Raw genomic sequence first — 18695 nt, forward strand, 5'->3', positions numbered from 1 at the left:
TTAGGGGTTCAAGCCCTTCTCATGTTTCAATTTATTTTTTGCCTCATCTCTCTCCTTCTGCATCTCTTCAACTGTAGGCAGAGAAATTTCTCTCTGTTCAAGGATTTGTATGGTTGAATTTAGCATATCTGGATAAACCAAGCTGATTTCCTCATCTCAAATGCTGTAATCTTAATATCTGCAGAGTCCCTTTTAATATATAACTACAATATATCCATAAGTTCTGGGAATCAGGGAGTGGGCATCTTGGTGGAGGAACATTATTCTGTCTACCACACTGTTCTTCAGATGAATTAAGTTATAATTTAGTAGCAGACAGCTATATGGAGCCACTAACATCTTCAAGTTGGGGGAAATAGTGTCCAACAGAGTTTTTGGTTGTGCCATTTTTGTGATCTTCATTAAGAATTAACCCAATCTGGGGTGCCTGGGTGGCTCAGTTGGATAAGTGTCTGCCTTTGGCTCAGGTAGCGATCCCAGACCCTTGGGATCCAGCAGAAGTTGTGTAGGACTCCCTGCGCCATGGGGAGCCTGCTTCTCCTCCCTCTGCCCACCACCCTCTCCCTCCCAGGTTTGTGCTCTCTTTTTCATGTTCTCTCTCTTTCTCAAATAAATAAATAAATAAATAAATAAATAAATAAATAAAATATTTGGGAAAAATATAATTAATCCGATCAGACTAGAATGGGGCACACAGGGACGCCTGGGTGGCTCAGTGGTTTAGTGCCTGCCTTTGGTCCAGGGCATGATTTTGGAGTCCCGGGATTGAGTCCCACATCAGGCACCCTGCATGCCTGCTTCTCCCTCTGCCTATGTCTCTGCCCTTTTCCCTCCGTGTTTTTTTTTATGAATAAACAAAATCTTTAAAACAAAAAGAATGGGACACACAATGTTGATTATATATAAAAGCAAAAGTTTAAAGCAGAAAAGCATATAACTTGTAATATTTTCTTTTCTTCCATGTACAGAAGCTCATTTGAAAGTCTGTATATAGCTACCAAACTTCATTAACTTTTATGTTTTTACATCTAGTTGTCTAACAATTAAATGTTCTTCTATTTTTCATTCTTTACTCTGAGTTTACTTCAATGTTTTTAATCATGATAAAATTTACTTAACACAATTAAAAATTTTAACCATGTTTAAGTGTATAATTCACTGTCTAAAGTACATCCACAATGTTGTGTAACCATGACCACTATTTCCAGTGGTCATCTCAAATAGAAATTCTGTACCCATTAAGCAATAACTCCTCATCAATTCCCTCTTCCCAGCTCCTGGTAAGATCTATTCTACTATCTATCCCTAAAACTTTGTCTAGTCTAGGTACCTCACATAAGTTGGAATCATATAATTATTTTCCTTTTGTGTCTGGCTTATTTCAGTTAGCTTAATGTTTTCAAGCTCCATCTATGTTGTAGCATGCATCAGAACATTAGTCATTTTGATTGCTGATCAATATTCCACTGTGCATACATGCTATATTTTGTTTATCCAGGCATATGTCAATAGACACTAGGGTTGCTTCTACCTTTTGGCTTTTGTGAATAATGCTCCTATGAACATGGGTGTATAAATATCTCTTGGAGACCCTGCTTCGATTTTTTTCCAGGTATATATCCATAAGTGAAATTGCTGGATCATGTGATGATTCTATATTTTACTTTTTGAGGAACTGCCATACTATTTTCCATAGCAGATGTATCATTCTCCATTCCCACCGACAGTGTACAAGGTTTCCAACTTCTTCACACCCTTGCCAATACTTGCTTTCTTTCTGGTTGTTGTTTTGTGTGTTCTTCTATAGCAAATATACTATTGGATGTGAGGCTGTATTTCATTGTGGTTTTGATTTGAATTTTCCTAATTATCAGTGATGTTGAGCATCTTTTCATGTGTTTATTGACCATTTGTGTATCTCCTTTGGAGAAGTGTGTATTCAAGTCCTTTGCCCAACTTATAATTTGTTTGTTGTTGTTGTTGTTGTTTTGTTGTTAAGTGGTAGGAGTTCTTTATTCTCAATATAAGCTCATATCAAAGATAACTCATATAGATATACAATATGCAAACTTTTTCTCCCATTCTTTGGGGTTGTCTTTTCACTCTCTTGATAGTATCCTTTGATGCACAGAAAGTTTTAATTTTGATGAAGTCCACTGTATCTATTTTGTTGTCGTTGCTTGTGCTTTTGGTATCATAGTTGAAAAACATCATTGTCAAATTTAAGGTCATGAAGATTTTCTTCTGTTTTTTTCTAAGAGCTTTATGGTTTTAGCTCTTCTATTTAGCTCTTTGATCCATTTTGAGTTCTTACTGACTCAAACTTCTAGTTTATTCTTCCATTTTCAAGATTTCAATTCAGATAGCAAAAGAGTACAATTTCTTATCTTTTTTTTTACATTGTTAGCAACAATGATTTTCCCTTCAATTTCAACTAGAAAGCTAAAATGAATAGTACTGATTGCTTGGTATTGTGTCTTATTTATTTTATAAGTGTAATAGAGAATGAAAGTGTAGATGAACTATGACCACCAACCTTTTTCTCACCAAATGCACATGTGGAAATCTAAAGAACTCAATTTTCTTCTGCTTGGTAAGCAAGTTGTTAAATTTGTGTATTTATTATTGTGTAATAAAGGATCTGGCTGGCTCTTGTCCCCAGTTCTTAGGAAACAACCTCTTAACCCTTGGAATGTCCCAAGCAATAGAGCTATCTTTGTTATCAAGTGTGGACCCCTGGACCACATTTGCTAGTTTATGTTAATGGGGTGACTTATGGTGGGCCCCTAGATAGTTTACGCTAATGAAAAAACTCAGAAAGGGGACTCTTTATGCCTGAAAGACCAATCATGTGTTTACAGAGTTTGGACTTTTAACCAGGTGATATTGACTTTACCTCTGAGGAGGCTGGAGATTGAGTTCAACCATATGGCCAATGTTTTATTCAGTTATGCCCACATAATGAAGCTTCAATAAAACTTTGGAAACCACAGCTTGGGTAAACTATTTCACTCTTTGATTCTGAAAGGGTCAGTCATACATCCCCCCAAAACTCTGCATTTGGAGCTCTCCCAAACTTTGCCCTGGGTACCTCTCCTCTTGGCTGGTTCTAGTTTATATCCTGTTACTATAATAAAATTAATTATAAGTATGATGCTTTCAGTAAGTCCTTTGAGCCTTCCTGAAAATTATTGGGTTGTCATGGAACCCCTGAATTTGTGGCCAGCTGGTCAGAAATGAGGGTGGCTTTGGTGACATCCAATCTTGCAGCTGGTATTGGAAGTGAGGGCAGTCTTATAAAGGAGTGTGCACATTGCCGACTCCCAGTACCTATTCAAATAAATATAACAAAGGGAGTAGCCAAGTATCTTTGTGTCAGCATACCTTAGTGCCACCATCTCCCTTGCTCTCAAGCAACTGAAATTTCACATTTAAGAAGATACAATTAAAAACCATGTATCTTCAGAGATATCTTTTAAAATTCAAATGTATCTGTGATTGGTAACATATTAAAATGTTTTTAATCACTCATATCTAAGCCACTTAATTCATTAGAGCAATAAAAAACAATCTGTAATGAAGTATGAAGGAATAAGAATTTTAAGAAAGGATAGTAACCTTTTCAAGGTTGGGTTTTCATGAGGAGCCCCAAAGAGCACCATGTCCTCGTAGAAAAATGAGATTGTAAAGAGAAGGGACAAGATACTGTAAGAACAGTTGGGAGTGTCACCAACACAAACCATCAACTTCATTATTTTCCCTGAGGCTAACTATACATTTTAAAATAAAAATTACTCTTCTCAAAATTCCCAGAAGATGCAATGCATATTTGTTTCTCTTTTGTAAAAAACCTTCCTAAGCTCATTCTCCTTAAGACAGATAACAAGAAAATAGCAGGGCAGTCCTAAGCCATAAACAAACAATGAAACCCAATGACCTTTATTTGTTGTTGTAGGTACTTGTGGAATTATAGCCAAGTGAACTGAAAAACTATGAAGCAGACTCATGTGATTCACCAAAGAGACTTCTAAATTGTAAAATATATGTATTAAATATTCGTTGAGTAGTACCATAGTTCATCCTTGTTGTAAGTTTTATAGGGAATTCAAAAGAAAAATCAGAATCATATTATCTTCAGAAGTCTTATAATTATGTTGGGAAAACATTTCACATTTTAGTGATACAGATAAATGTGGTAAAAAAATTCATTCTGAGAAAGATAAATAGTATAGAAACACACGAAAGTCACTGGTTATTTCTAGGTGGGTGTTTTAGGAAAAAATTTACATAAGGCTATTTCTGAGAAGGAATTTACAAATAAATAGCAATTGCAGGATATGTATTTTGGGTAGATAGACAAAATATGGTATGTATAAAGAATAGAAAGTAGAAGCACAGATTAAAAGAGAAAGTAAAATAAATATAGAAAATAGGACAGTATCTAGCCATAAACTAACAGCTAAACCCAAAGAACTTTGTGGAGGAATGGAGAGGTTCAATCAAGAAAGTTCTCCTGTGTTCTCCTAAGGAGCCTGGGCTTTATTAGGTAGTGGAACACAAGTAAAGGGTTATCAGGAATAATGATTACTGTGAAAAATAAAATAGAACTCTGGCTTTAGTATGGAAGGGGATTACATGGGAGTGGAATAGAGAAAAAGAAAAAGGTTAAGGAGTTATTGCAATAATCTTGCTAAATAATGATAAATACTTAATACTATATTGTGAGTAGGTTGAGGATAGTGAGAGAAAAGGAGAGAAATTAAAGATATACAAAGATTCTTTCCCCAGGAGCAGGTGATGCCACCAATCATCATTGGTTGGAGCGGGGGGGTGGGGGTGAGCAGTGAGAGGTAAGTGTGGTCTTGAATTAGTTCAGTTTTAATATGTAGTGTTTTAGGTATCTGCAGAAAAGTCAAGGATAGATAGAGATGTAAGTCTGAAACTCAGGAGAAAAAATGCATTCAATTAACATCATTGAGAGTTATTATTGAGTTGATTCTAGTTGAAGCCCTGGGAGTAGATGAAATCACTCAGAGTAAGTAGATGCAACAAAAGAAGACAAGAAAAGAAATAATAAACCATAATCCTGGGGAGTGCCAGCCCCAAGTGAGATAGAAAAGACAGAGAATCCAGTAAAGAAGAATTATATAGAGCGATCTGAAAAGTGGAAGAAAAATAAGAAGAGAGTGAGGTGGCAGCCAAAGGAAAAGCTTTTCATGAGGGGGTAGCGGCCAATAATTTCAGTTACCATACAAAGAGCACAGGAGAACAATATTAAGTATAGCTAATTCGAGAGATGCCTGGGTGGCTCAGTGGTTGAGCGTCTGCCTTTGGCTCAGGGCATGATCCCAGGTCCAGAGATTGAGTCCCACATCAGGCTCCCTATGAGGAGCCTCCTTCTCCCTCTGTCTATGTCCCTTCCTCTCTCTCTCTGTGTCTCTCATGAATAAATAAAAAATCACAAAAATAAAACCTGTTATTCTAAAAAAAAAAAAGAAAGAAAGAAAGAATAGCCAATTGGATTTGAGAATTAGAAGGTTACAGGTAATTGTAATGCAGTCAGTCCCATCTGAGCCTAGAGCTTGCTTTCCCCGATCCACAGGAGGGAGTGGAGAGAACAGAGGGTCAGCTGTGCTGTGAAGGCAGGAGAGTGGGAGAGCTTGCTGCAAGATGTTCAGTCAGAAGTTTGCACATGTATATACAGGAAAGAATAGGGCTTTGGTAAATCTGAAAAACATTTTAAAAAGGACAACTAATGGGAGAGAAAGGAGGTGGAGTTCAGGGGAGGATTTAGCTTTACAATTAATGCGAACACATGATATGCTGAATATGAGAAAGAAAGATTACTCTGGGCTTGAGGTATCTGAGAGACTTTTTGGAGAGCCAGGGCTAGTGTGGGCCTTGAAGGTTGACCCAAGTTAGTGGGAGAGATGTGTGCACTCTGGGTAGAGAAACAATGTCAGCATAGTCACACAAGCTGGTTGTTACACTCATCATTAATTTAAGAGAAGCTTCTTGGGGTGAGCATCTAGAGCTACAAATTGAAACTGAGAAATGAATTTTTTTCTAGAATTTCTTTCCTAAAGCTATAAAAGTTTGATAATCAGAAGGCTTATAACCCTGTTTTTCTTATTTTAGTATAAAAGGATGAAAACCAAAAGAGATCATATACCACAAAATAAACCACTCAAGTTCACTTTATGGAACCAGAATACCTAAGTTTCTTTTTTCCTTTTCATTTATTTTTCCTTGTAGGCAAGATTTATTTATTTTTACTATTCCAAAAGTGTGCAAGTGTGGCATAAAAGCTAATCTTAATAAAGATAATATAATGAAGCCAAGTAAAATCATCCATAAGACTTCTGTCCAAAGATTATAGTCATTATAGATAATAACTATATGTTTTCAAGTAAATACCCTTCTGGTCTATGCATTTTTTACATATTTGAGATATTATAAAGAGGGAATATATCTTCAATTGCATAAATTTATAAGCAGTATCCCATGTCTTAAAAAAAAAGTCTTGTAAAACATTCTGTAGGGCTGCAAAACATACCCTATATTTAGCCATTTGTTTGTTATTAAGTATTTAGTTTGTGTTCATTTTGACAATTATAAATAATATTTATGTGCATAAAATGTATACATTACAGGTTATCATAATAAATATTAGACATTATATTACAAAAATAATGGATAGAACTGAGATATCCATTTCTTCAACTGATATTTTTGTCAAACTCACAAAATATTTGTTTTATGTGATTTTATGAATGACCAAGAATCAAACCCATACCCTCATACACAAAGGAAAGGGTAGTTTTCTCCTCTTGGAGTCTTTCACATTGTAATGTCAGAATGAGTTTGTGGGAAGTTATTTTGTGTAAGCACTTGGTTTGTTTAGTTAAGCTGAAGGAAAAAAAATAAAATAGTTGTATCATATACCTGAACAGTGGTGAACATCCACTGTAATGCATGCAAATAAAACATGATTTATAATGGTATTTAAAACAAGAAGTACATTATATCAAGGAGCACTCATGGAAAAGAATGCTTGCTAGAATCTGAATTGTCCATAACTCCCAAACCCACAGCTGAAACTAATAGAGAGCTTCCTTTTATTCAATAGATTAATGTAAATCCTATGACAAAAGGTAGTATGAACTCCTAGACAGGTAGGCAGGTAGATAGGTAGGTAGATAAGTTCATATGTCAATTTTACTAGACTAGAATGCCCAGTTGTTTGGAAGTACCAGTGTAGATACAACTATGAAGATATAGTTTTAGATGTGATTAACATTTAAATGGGTAGACTTTGAGTAGCAGATTCTTCTCCACTTTGTGAGTAGGCCTCATCCAGTCAGTTGAAGACCCCAAGAGAAAACACTGAGGTCCCTGAAAAGGAAGGCATTCTGCCTCCAGACTACCTGAAGACTCAAGAGTGCAACTTTTACTGGAATTTCCAACCTTCTCACCTGCCCTACAAATTTCAGACTTGTCAGACCTACAATCATAATAACATGAGCCAGTTCCTTAAAATAAATATCTCTCAAAAATAAATAAATAAATACCTCTCTATCTCCATATATATATATATATATATATATATATATGGTGTATATATAAAAGAATGTATATATAAAATAAATACCTATTTTTCCATATACATATATACACACACATATATACATATACACACATATATATCATATATATGATATATCATATATATTATGACATATATTACATAGAATAGCTAGGTAGGAAAAGTATTAGCAGAGATACAAATATACATTTCTTTTTTTTTCCCTCTCTGGAGAACCCTGACTAATATAAATGGATACATAGGTAGTTACGTGGGTATGAATGGAGAGATGGAGAGACAGACAGATAAATAAGTGCTGCTTCCAAGTGATTTGAGAGTGTGTGCTGAAAGTACATTGGAATTAGAGTCAAAGACTGGGGTTTGAGTCCTGGCTCAACCACTTACTAGTTGTGTGGTCGCAGAAAATCTTTCAACCTTTCTGGTTTACAGTTTCCTCATCTATTAAATAGAATCAATAATAACTTCTTTGCACATCTTGGCAGGATATCATGAAGAATAAGGATGAAAATAACATGGACAACGACTGTTTTCTAATATGTATGAGTGCTAAGTAGGAACCATACAGTGGTAATCACTTTGCACACGTCGTATCTTTTAATCTTTACCAAAAACCTCCAAGCTTGATATAATTATATCTCAATTTTATAGACAAAAATCTTAGCTCAGATATTATTTCCTCAGAGACCATCCTGATCATCTTACCTAGAGCAGTCCTTATTCTGTTGCAATTCTCACTCACCTCCCTGTTTAATAGCTTAAGAGCACTAGTCACAGTATAAAACTTTCTTGCTTAAATGACCTGTTTACTATTTTACCATTAACTTGGCAGAGAGTTAGCATTCATTTAATACTTAAAAAATGAATGTATATATGAGCGAATGAATGAATGAAATGCTTTCGGGAGATATGAGCATATGTGATTATTCACCATACGTAATCATTAAAAATTTAGAAGTAAAAGCTCTAGGGATGAACCTTACTGCAGTTTATACTACTACACAAACAACAGGGCAAGACTCATCTCCACTCCTGTTGAGGGACCTGAGCCTCAAGCCTCTTCTCTAGTTGCCATCTCCATTTCCCTGTAGAACCTGGGAAGGCAGACTAAGAAGGAAGGTACACTCCAGGACTTACATACTCTTTCCCTGTGCAGTGCTTACTCTGGACAAGCTAATATTTGTTGTGTTGACTTTTGCCTCCTCCACCATAATTTCTCTTTTTTATGTATCCCAGTCTTTCCATAAATCAGTCCTTTGGCTCTTCTGTATTGTTGTTATAGTCTTGGTGTTATCTGTGTCTAGATGATGAAAAGGAGGACCTCCACTTCTCCACTGGCTCATGTACACGGCAGGCTGTGCCCAAGGACCAACACCTGCATTTCCACACCATAGTCTAGGGTGAACCAATCTAAAAAAACAAACAAAGCAAGGACTTGAGGAAGAGTGTGAGAAAAGCTATTTTAACTGAAGTTTTACTGTTGGGAAAACTGTCACCAAACAGGACATTAATTGCCCAGGTGTACCTGTTAATGATAGATCTAGAATTCTGATAATTATTTCCATTAATATGATGCTTCATTTTTTTCCTTAATTGGCAATAAGTATTACAAAGCTTTTTCTTAATATTTATTGAGATTTAAATAAAAGAGAAGAAATGATATTTCAGAATGTGATGAATGAATACTTGCATTTGCTAAGGCAGTCTCTTCCCAGAGGCCCAATTAGGTTATAATTTCAAAGGATTCCTCATGTGGCTCTCTGATGGTGCCACTACTGTATTTTCATGCTTCATTTCTTACCTGCCCCTGAAATGGTGTTGCACATGGCCCAGCAGCTGTTGTAACCAGGCATCAAATTTTCCTTTTATTTATAATTTTGTAGGAATCTTGGACATGGTCACTCTTTTCTTCAGATGCAAAGTCAAAGTCAAAATATTACTTTATCTCCCAAAACAAATGCTTTCAGAGTCAAGTTGTGAAGGGCACTTTCCATTTGGCTAGCATTTGGCATCTTATGGGTTGAATTATGAGATCTTATCCAGCAAAAATTAAGCATTACCTATAGACTGGTGGTTCTCTTCATTGGAAAATTGTGCTTTAAAGTTGTATGATTACTGGTTCAGACTTACACATTGGATGAGACAAACTACACTTGGATTTCATGTGACAAATGCTCACCCTGCAGTGTTAGAGGGTGGTTAGAGCATTTGGTCTCATGGGGTTTAGTATTTATACTTTTGATGACAACTCATATTCCATCAGCTTTTCTCTCCTGAACACATTCATATCCAGAATCCCTAGAATCCTTCATTTCTCTGTTATTTTGAATGATGTTTGGATCATTTCCTTTCATTTTTAAATTCATCCTAAATTCATTCTTTTCATCATCTTGAACAAAGTTTTCACAGGAAGCAAACTTTGTTTTAATGCACAGTTGACTTGGCGTACTGTATTTTTACATGTGTGTAGCCAATGTGGAAGCTGCTACAAAGTGTCATGGTTTCCCATAGGTCTTAATTATATATTTCTTTTTATCAGACAAGGTGATTCACCAAAGTAAAAATTTCCACAGCGTAATAGTGAGAACAGCGGCTGTCTAATTAAGTCATTCCCTGGGTGAGAGAAATCAGATAAAAATAACTAGATGGGCTCCAGGTAACATCTAGTTCACTCTTTCTTTAACCTTCATTTATCTTACTTTAAGCAAAGAGGGCAGAGGGAATACTTATTTGGGGTAAGTTTAATGAGAGCTGCAGAAGTGGCCACCAGTGACCAGGTAAAGTATCTTCCATAGAATGAAACAGTATATAGAGAAACAGCAAGTACCTGATGCTCCAACATTCCCTTCAAATATGCTAATAAAATAGACTGAAATAAGGTAAAAATTATTAATATACTCTGCTCTATACTAAGAGGGAAATGTTTATAAATAAGGATGACTCTTGGGAGAATGTGTATATGAAAGTAGACTATGCCCACATCAATATTTGCTTTTTTAATTTTTTTAAAGACTTTATTTATTTATTTGACACAGAGAGAGAGAGAGAGAAAACACAAGGGGAGTGGCAGGCAGAGGGAGAGGGACAAGCAGGCTCCCCACCAAGCAGGGAGCCCCATGTGGGGCTCAATCCCAGGTCCCCAGGATCATAATCTGACCCAAAGGTATACCCTTAACCAACTGATCCACCCAATTGACCCTGCCAACATCAGTATTTTCAAGAAATCTTATTCAATCTTCCTTTAAGCGTATCCTGATTGCGAGCAGTTCTTACGTACTTCACTACTACCACCTCTATCCCAAACACCATGGGCTCATACCTTAGTTACATCACTGGCCTAATTTTCTTCCTTCCACCCCTTACCCTTTACGGTGTTTTATCAAATCAGCACTCACAGTGATCCTTTAAAAATATAATGCAGGGACGCCTGGGTGGCTGAGTGGTTGAGTGTCTGCCTTCAGCTCAGGGCATGATCCCAGAGTCCCAGGATTGAATCCCACATCAGGCTTCCTGTGGGAGCCTGCTTCTCCCTCTGCCTGCGTCGTCTCTGCCTCTCTCTCTCTCTGTGTCTCTCATGAATAAATAAAATCTTTAAAAATATATATTAGGCAAATCATATTAATCTTCAGCTCAAATTTGGTGGCCTCTTTAACTCAGGATGGAAGCCTCACAATGACCAAAAAAGACTTCCTGGATATAGAACCTGGTGTTCTGATCATTTACCTATTTCTTTGTAACAGATCGCCCCAAAAGTTAGTGGATGAAGAAACACAGATTATGTTGTATATTATATCTCATTATTATCATATTATATAAAGTTACATTTTATTATCATATCTGGGATTGATTAAGTTCAGCTAATGATTCTTTCTCAGGCTCTCTCATGCACTTGGAGTCTGATGGTGGCTGGCCTGGAATCATCCAACAGGCCTTTTCGATTACAAGTCTGAAAACTGATGCTGTCAGAGGTCTGTTAGCTGGAACCTACAAGTAACCTCTCCAAGTGGTTTGCTCTTTTTGAGGCCTCATAGTTGTGCTCCAAGAGCAAGTATCTCAAGGGAAAGAAGGTAGATGGTGTTGATTTCTTAAGGTTTGGAGCTAGAAACTGGCACAGCATAACTTCAACTCTATGATATTGGCCAACCAGTCTCCAGGCATAGATTTAAGGAAACAGAACCTAGGCTCCACCTTTGATGAGAAGAATGTCAAAGAATTTGGCAGTTGTTTTAAATCAGTCATAGCTGGTAACTCCTCAGACCTTATCTTGGTTTATTTTAAATATTTTATTTCAATTCAATTTGCCAACATGAAGTATAACATCCAGTGCTCATCTCATCAAATGTCAGACCTTATCTTGTATACCTCTTCTTGGTCACTCATTTCTAGTCATACTCACTTCCTTTGCTGTCCTTGAACATACCAGGTGGACCCCTTTGCAATAGTGGGCCCCCTATGTCCACAAATGAAACCACCTGATGTCTCCAACCCCCCCCCCCCCCACACACACACACACTAAGTTCAATAGCATTCCTAAAAGTCAAATCTAAAATTCCCCTTGAAACTATGTAACTTTCTATACTAGGTTGTTCATTTCTTAAAAAAAAAAAAGTATCTTCCTCTTCCTCTGGTATGCTTAATGAATGAAGTTATTACTGAATACAGAGTAGATGAAGGGTGATTAAGCAGTGATACTTATAATGATTACTTATGAATACAAAAATAACCTTGACTCATCAAAAAATTATGTTTGGCAAGATATAGTAAAACAGGGTTTTAACAATTTCATTTTAATAAGATTTTCAATAATGAATATTGATATAAAGAGAGAATTCTGGTTAATTTAGAATTAGCCAGAAAGTGATTTGAAATACTTCTTTCCTTAGATTTCTTTTAGTTCAAGGTTCCATGCAAATAAACATGTGAAGTTAGATCACAATAGATAAAAATTGCATCCCACATTTATCTTATGTATACTTGAGTATTATGTTCACGGTTTTTTCTCGAGAAGTGATGTGATAGTTTATTCAAAGATACATTTTATTTTTGCTGTCTTACAAACTGGCAATATAAAGCATTATAAATGGATGAACATTTTCAGGCTTTTAACAAGATGATTGAGAAATGCAAGCTTTGGTGAAGAAGTATAAAACACAGCAGAAGAACACACAATAGTACAGAAATGTCCTTTGATGAATGCTGTAGGAGGAAGGGCTAAAGCATAATTATCCCATGTCACTCCTTGTGTCTAATTAACCACTAAGTGCTATCTACTCAATCTCTTGAATCTGTCCTTTCCTTTCCACCCTAGCACCAGCACCTTGAATTATGGCGTCATCTTTCTGCAGTCCACCCAGGTAACAATTTTCTAAATGGTTTCCAAGACTCCTATCTTGCCCCCTTAAGTTCACTTTTCACATTGTCACTAGGGTAATATTTCTTAAAACAAAACTCAATCAGGCAATGACACAATTTCTTTCTTAAAACCTTTCAATAGCTCTCACAGTGAGAGAGAGCTTTTCCTTGGCCTAAGGAAAAGGAAAGTTGAAACTCCCCAGTGTGATATCTAGGTCCTCTTATGGCCTGGCCCTTGCTTCCTTCTTCAACTCCACCCTCTGGCCCTCCCTCCCACACTCGCATTCAAAACCTACTCATTTTGAAGCACTTGCAGTTCCCTAAAAGAGCCATCTCTTTCTTACTTCGAGTCTTTGCACTTGTAATTCCTTCTGTCAAAACACCTCTTCACTGTCCTTTCCTCTGTGGGAATACATAAAGATGTTAATACTGCCCATTGTTTCCTTCTCTCTATACACATGAATTGGGAATAGCTAGTACAGAAAATTATGAATAAATCAGATGGTTCCAGGCAAAGTAGGAATAGTACCCAGATCAGGAAGGACTGGTCAGCATGAGTGGCCACATACAGTATCCATTAAACGAAGGTCCAGCAGAATGTCACACTGGACCGTTAACCCTTGGCAAGGCTGCAGCTGGATTCACACGCCCTTGCTCATGTGGAAATAAATGAATGTGTGTTGTCTCTGGCTTACTTATCTCATAAAGAAGGCCAAATGTATGTGGGATCACTAGGGAATTCTTCTGACTACTTTGAATTTGGTGCTTGTGACTTGGAATCTGATAGAATGAAACTACTAAACAGCAGTCAAACTTGAGGATTAACATTCCCCTGCTCCTAGAAGACTTCCCTTACTTCTGTCTGGCCTCACCTTCCCATATTAGGTTAATCCCCTCTTATGTGCCTCTAATAGTCTTTGCTTATCTCTGTAGTAGCATGTGTCAACCTCTATTGATTATAAATTCCCATTTATTATTTTGCCTTCTCCGCCTATTTGTATGTTCTTTAATGACAAGGCCTGTAAATAATACTATCACCTAGCACAGTATCTGATATATAGGACTTTGAATTAATAAAGGAAGTCCTGAGACTTTGAAGGACACGAAAGTTCAAGACTATCACTACGGTATATTTATCTGCAAATTGCTAGAAGAAAACAAAAATTAAAAAGCCTACAAATAGAGGACATTTTCCTAGATAAGAATGACTCAGCTTACTTGGTAAGGATCTGTGATTTCAATATATAAAATACATCACATTATAACATAATGGTCAGAGTTGACATCCTTGTGTTTCTTCTAATCTCAAAGGCAAAGTGACGACTATTTCATGAAATTTATCAAATGCCTGTTCTGATCCTACGGTGGTTATTTCATGCTATTTTCTTCTTAATATGGTAATTAAATTGGTAAAAACGTTAGTGCTGAACAAATTTGCATTTCTGAGATAAACTCTGTTTGATTAAACTGCATTATCTTTTTCATGTATTGCTTGATTTCATTCATTAATATTTTTATCTATGTTCATAGGTTTCAGATTTGATAAGTTCTATTGACATTGATTCAAGTTCACTGAATCTTTTCCCATCTGCGCCCAGACCACATTAGCTTATCAAATAAATTCTTTATGATTTAAAAAGAAATTTAAAGATTTTACATATTCATTTGAGAGAGAGAGAGAGAGAGTGAGCACAGAGGGAAAGGGAGAAGGTGACTCCCTGCTGAGCAAAGAGCCTAACACGGGGCTCAATCTGAGGACCCAGAGATCATGACCTGAGGTGAAGGCAGATGCTTAATTGATTAAACAAACCAGGCCCCCTTTTATTATTTCACATATTTTTTATCCCTAGGAATCCCATTTGATTCTTTTCTAGTTTTTCTCTCCTATTTTCCTTTAAGTTGCTAACCTTTCTTCTAGAATATTTAACATATCCCTCATACTTATTTAAAAACTCTGTCTGAAAATTCCAACATCTGGACCATCTCTGTGTCTGATCTTATTGACTCTTTCCTCTTTAAACTATATGCATTTTTTGTTTACTTCTTCATGTCTTAGAAGCTTTTAAAGATCACATTACAGTTACTATGTGTAAAAAAAGAAAAAAACAATATGACGTTAAATAAATATTTTATACTACCTAGAAAAATCTGCGTTGTGTAAGGCAATCTCATGCTCACAGTCTTCCAACCCCTGCTTGGCCTCATGGGAATGGACTTTAGGCATCGAACACTTTCTTACTAAGAGATAAAGAGCCCATACAGGGATCCCTGGGTGGCGCAGCGGTTTGGTGCCTGCCTTTGGCCCAGGGCGCGATCCTGAAGACCCGGGATCGAATCCCACGTCCGGCTCCCGGTGCATGGAGCCTGCTTCTCCCTCTGCCTGTGTCTCTGCCCCTCTCTCTCTCTCTCTCTCTCTCTGTGACTATCATAAATAAATAAAAATTAAAAAAAAAAAATAGCCCATACAACCTGTGCCAGGTTTATCTTCTTGTGTGGGAATATCTTTCCCTGTTTCAGGCTCATTGAACCCAAATTGTTCTGCTTAAGTGTGTGTGTTACAGGCTACCTGGTCAACCCCACTGCTATGTCTGTCCTCTATGGGGAGGGGACATCTGCCTTTCATTGCAGCAAGAGAAGGGTGCACGTAGGAGAATTGTCCTATGTTGGCTCTCAGGGCTCTCAGTTTCTTAGGGTGTCTTATGATCTGGTCCAATGCAAAATTCCTAGCAGATTTCAAGCAATGACAGTTTCTTTTGACTAGCTGTACTACCAAGGGAATTACTTTGAAAAGGGCAGTGTCTCTGAATCAGTAATTTGCTTCTGCAGAGTCAGAATATAGGGTGCATACAAATCACTTGGAGATCTTATTAAGATTTAAGTTCTACTTCAGTAGATTGAAGGTGAGATCTGAGATTTAGCATTTTTCTTAAGGCTCCATGCCCAGGGATCCCTGGGTGGTGCAGTGGTTTGGCGCCTGCCTTTGGCCCAGGGCGTGATCCTGGAGACCCGGGATCGAATCCCATGTCGGGCTCCCGGTGCATGGAGCCTGCTTCTCCCTCTGCCTATGTCTCTGCCTCTCTCTCTCTGTGTGACTATCATAAAAAAATAAAAGCCATCTGTATAAATGGTATATAAACTTTAAAAAAAAAAAAAAAAAAAAAAAAGGCTCCATGCCCAGAGTGGAGCCCAACATGGGGCTTGAACTCACCACCCTGAGGTCAATACCTGAGCTGAGATCAGAGTCAGATGCATAACCAGCTGAGCCACCCAGACCCCTAAGAGTGAGCATTTTTAAATCAGCTCCCAAGTGATGCTAACCCTTGGATTCACCTTGACAGCTACTGTTTAATCTTCTAGGCCTGAAATCAAGATGCCTGACTCCTCACTAATGGTAGCTAGCTTCCAGGATGGTTCTTAATGATCTTCACCTGCTGATATTAACCCTTGTATAAGTCCCCTCCCACACTGTGTTAGGATTTATCTGTGTGATCAATTAAATATGGCAGAAATCATGGTATGTCACTTCCAAGATTGGGTTACCAAAGTCATTATGGCTTCTGTCTTGGTTCATGTCCTTTCTCTCCATCTCAGATCATTGACTTCAGTGAACGTTCACTGCCATATCTTCCATGTAAATAGAGTCTTCCCTGCGATTGAACATCTCTATGGAGAGGCTGACCTAGTGAGGAACTATGGCCTAAAGTCAACTTAGAGTGGTGAACTAAGTGAGATTTTAAGTGGACCTAACCCTATTTAAGCCATCAGATGACTATATCCTCAGAGGCCAGGTTGACTACAACCTCCTAAGAGATTCTGAGTTAGAACCACCCAATTAAGCTGAATCCCTGACCCTCAGAGACTGTTAAATAATAAAGATTTGTTATTTTAATTTAGGAAGAAATTTCTTATGATGTAATAGATAACTAATACAAGTTGCTTAACTTCTCCATTTTATATCAATAGTATCGGTGGGCCTCAGAGAAATTAGATCAATACTTTTCACTTCAGGTTTTTTAGTGATTAAATTTCCCCAAATATGGTCAATTCCTAATCCCTAATCCCTATGAATGTCCTTATAAGGAGAGACCTGGAGAAACAGACACACAAGGAAGAAGGCCATACAATGCCAACAGAAGCTGAGAATGGAGCGATGCAACTGCAAGCCAAGGAATGCGAAGGATTGCCAAGGATTGCCAGCAATCACAGAAGCTTGGAAGAGGCTTTCAGAGCTTTCAGGAGCTTGGCTCTGCCAACCCCTTGGTTTTTCACTTCTAGCTTCCTGAACTATGAGAGAATAAATTTCAGTTTAATTAAGCTACCCAGTTTACAGTAATTTTTATGGAAGTTCTAGGAAACTGATACAGATGCCCATCAGAATGATTTGTGAAACACCTAAAAAATAGACATGCCAGTTTCCCATTGAAGACACAGTAAGAATCTCAAATTCTTATTCGTATTCATAAATACCTGCGACTCAGGTTTATGTGTTTTAAATCCAAAGCTTGTTATAATGCATAGTCAAACTTGAAAATCTCTGGACTGGATGATTTTGAAGGCTCAACTTTACAACTCAATGGTTTCAAGTCCTGATGGACTATTTTAAAAGAAAAGAAAATACAAATTTATAACTTACTTTGGTTATTCATGCAAACACATGAAAGCCATTTGCAATTGTTTGTGTGGATACATGAATAGACTTAATTAACTGTGTGGTACATAGACATTCTAGGTGTTGAGTTATTCATATTAAATTGTTTGTTTTGGAGTTGATACTAGTTTCAAAGACAAGTGCATTTAAATATTTAAAGATTTATAATTATCCCAAACAAGAACAGCATATGGTTTTGCTCCTGTAAGTGCTCCACAAAGAATAACTGCCTGTATTTTGCTGCATTTTTGAATTGTGTGATAAAGGAGAAAATTATCAGGATCTGGCTCCTCAGTTTTTGCTAAAATAATTACTGAAAAAATTGAACAGATGCTAGATATAAATAAATTTCATAAACTCAGATATTTGGAGATCTGTGGATTCTGGGCACTACTTGTAGAGATATATTTATGATGGCCTCAATGAAACAATTATTTTGTGTTTTTCCAGGTCAGTGCAGTGAGGTGAATCTCTCCTTCAAAAAACACCATAGCAACATTGTGTTGGAATGTCAATTCTTATCTGGCAGTAGGAGGGCAAACAAGCTCTTATTTCTATATAACCAGAGACTCAGCAGCCATAAATTACTTCCAAAATCATAATGTTCTTCTTTTTCTGTTCTCTACTGGCAGTACCCAAAGCACAGAAAATAGAATCTCTCTACTGAAAATAGAGATTCTAAAATTTGTTCCTATGACTTATAAAAAGAAGAGGTGACACCAATAGGATATGACCACATGGATCTCATTACACATGGTGAGGGCTTGGTGAGAAAGGCTGCCACTTCCACTGCATCATCAAATTTACCGAAGAAGAGGATTAGGCCAATTGGCAAGTGCCATTCTTGGAGAATTAAATTTAGAGCTGCTATCACTGCCACACTCACAACAGTACAGTAAAATCAGATGAATATACACAGAAAAGTTGAGAAGTATAAGATTATGTTTCTAACAGCGTACGCTTACCAGAGGGCAACTTAGGATTTATGATGATTTCTGTGTATTCAGGCAGAAGGAGCCAGCATGCAGCAGAAGATGTGATTCACATGTGGGCTTCAATTAAGGCTATCAAAGAGCAACAAGGGAACAAGAT

General features: G+C 37.1%; 1 long non-coding RNA gene across 5 annotated transcripts in view; it reads right to left on the reverse strand.

The window, feature by feature from the left end:
• LOC112645098 (uncharacterized) overlaps positions 1 to 18695 on the reverse strand; it is an 84685-nt gene extending 65990 nt beyond the window's left edge. For 4 of the 5 annotated variants that reach the window (XR_004811241.2, XR_004811242.2, XR_007407810.1 and 1 more), the window contains exons 1-2: positions 18569 to 18663; positions 17423 to 17549 (exon numbers count right to left, since the gene is read on the reverse strand). This is a non-coding gene — a long non-coding RNA (uncharacterized LOC112645098). Of the gene's footprint in view, positions 1 to 17422; positions 17550 to 18568 lie in introns of all 5 variants that reach the window. The other variant, XR_003126966.3, reaches the window with a different exon arrangement.

This window comes from Canis lupus, chromosome 32, assembly GCF_003254725.2.
Source record: "Canis lupus dingo isolate Sandy chromosome 32, ASM325472v2, whole genome shotgun sequence".
NCBI lineage: Eukaryota > Metazoa > Chordata > Mammalia > Carnivora > Canidae > Canis > Canis lupus.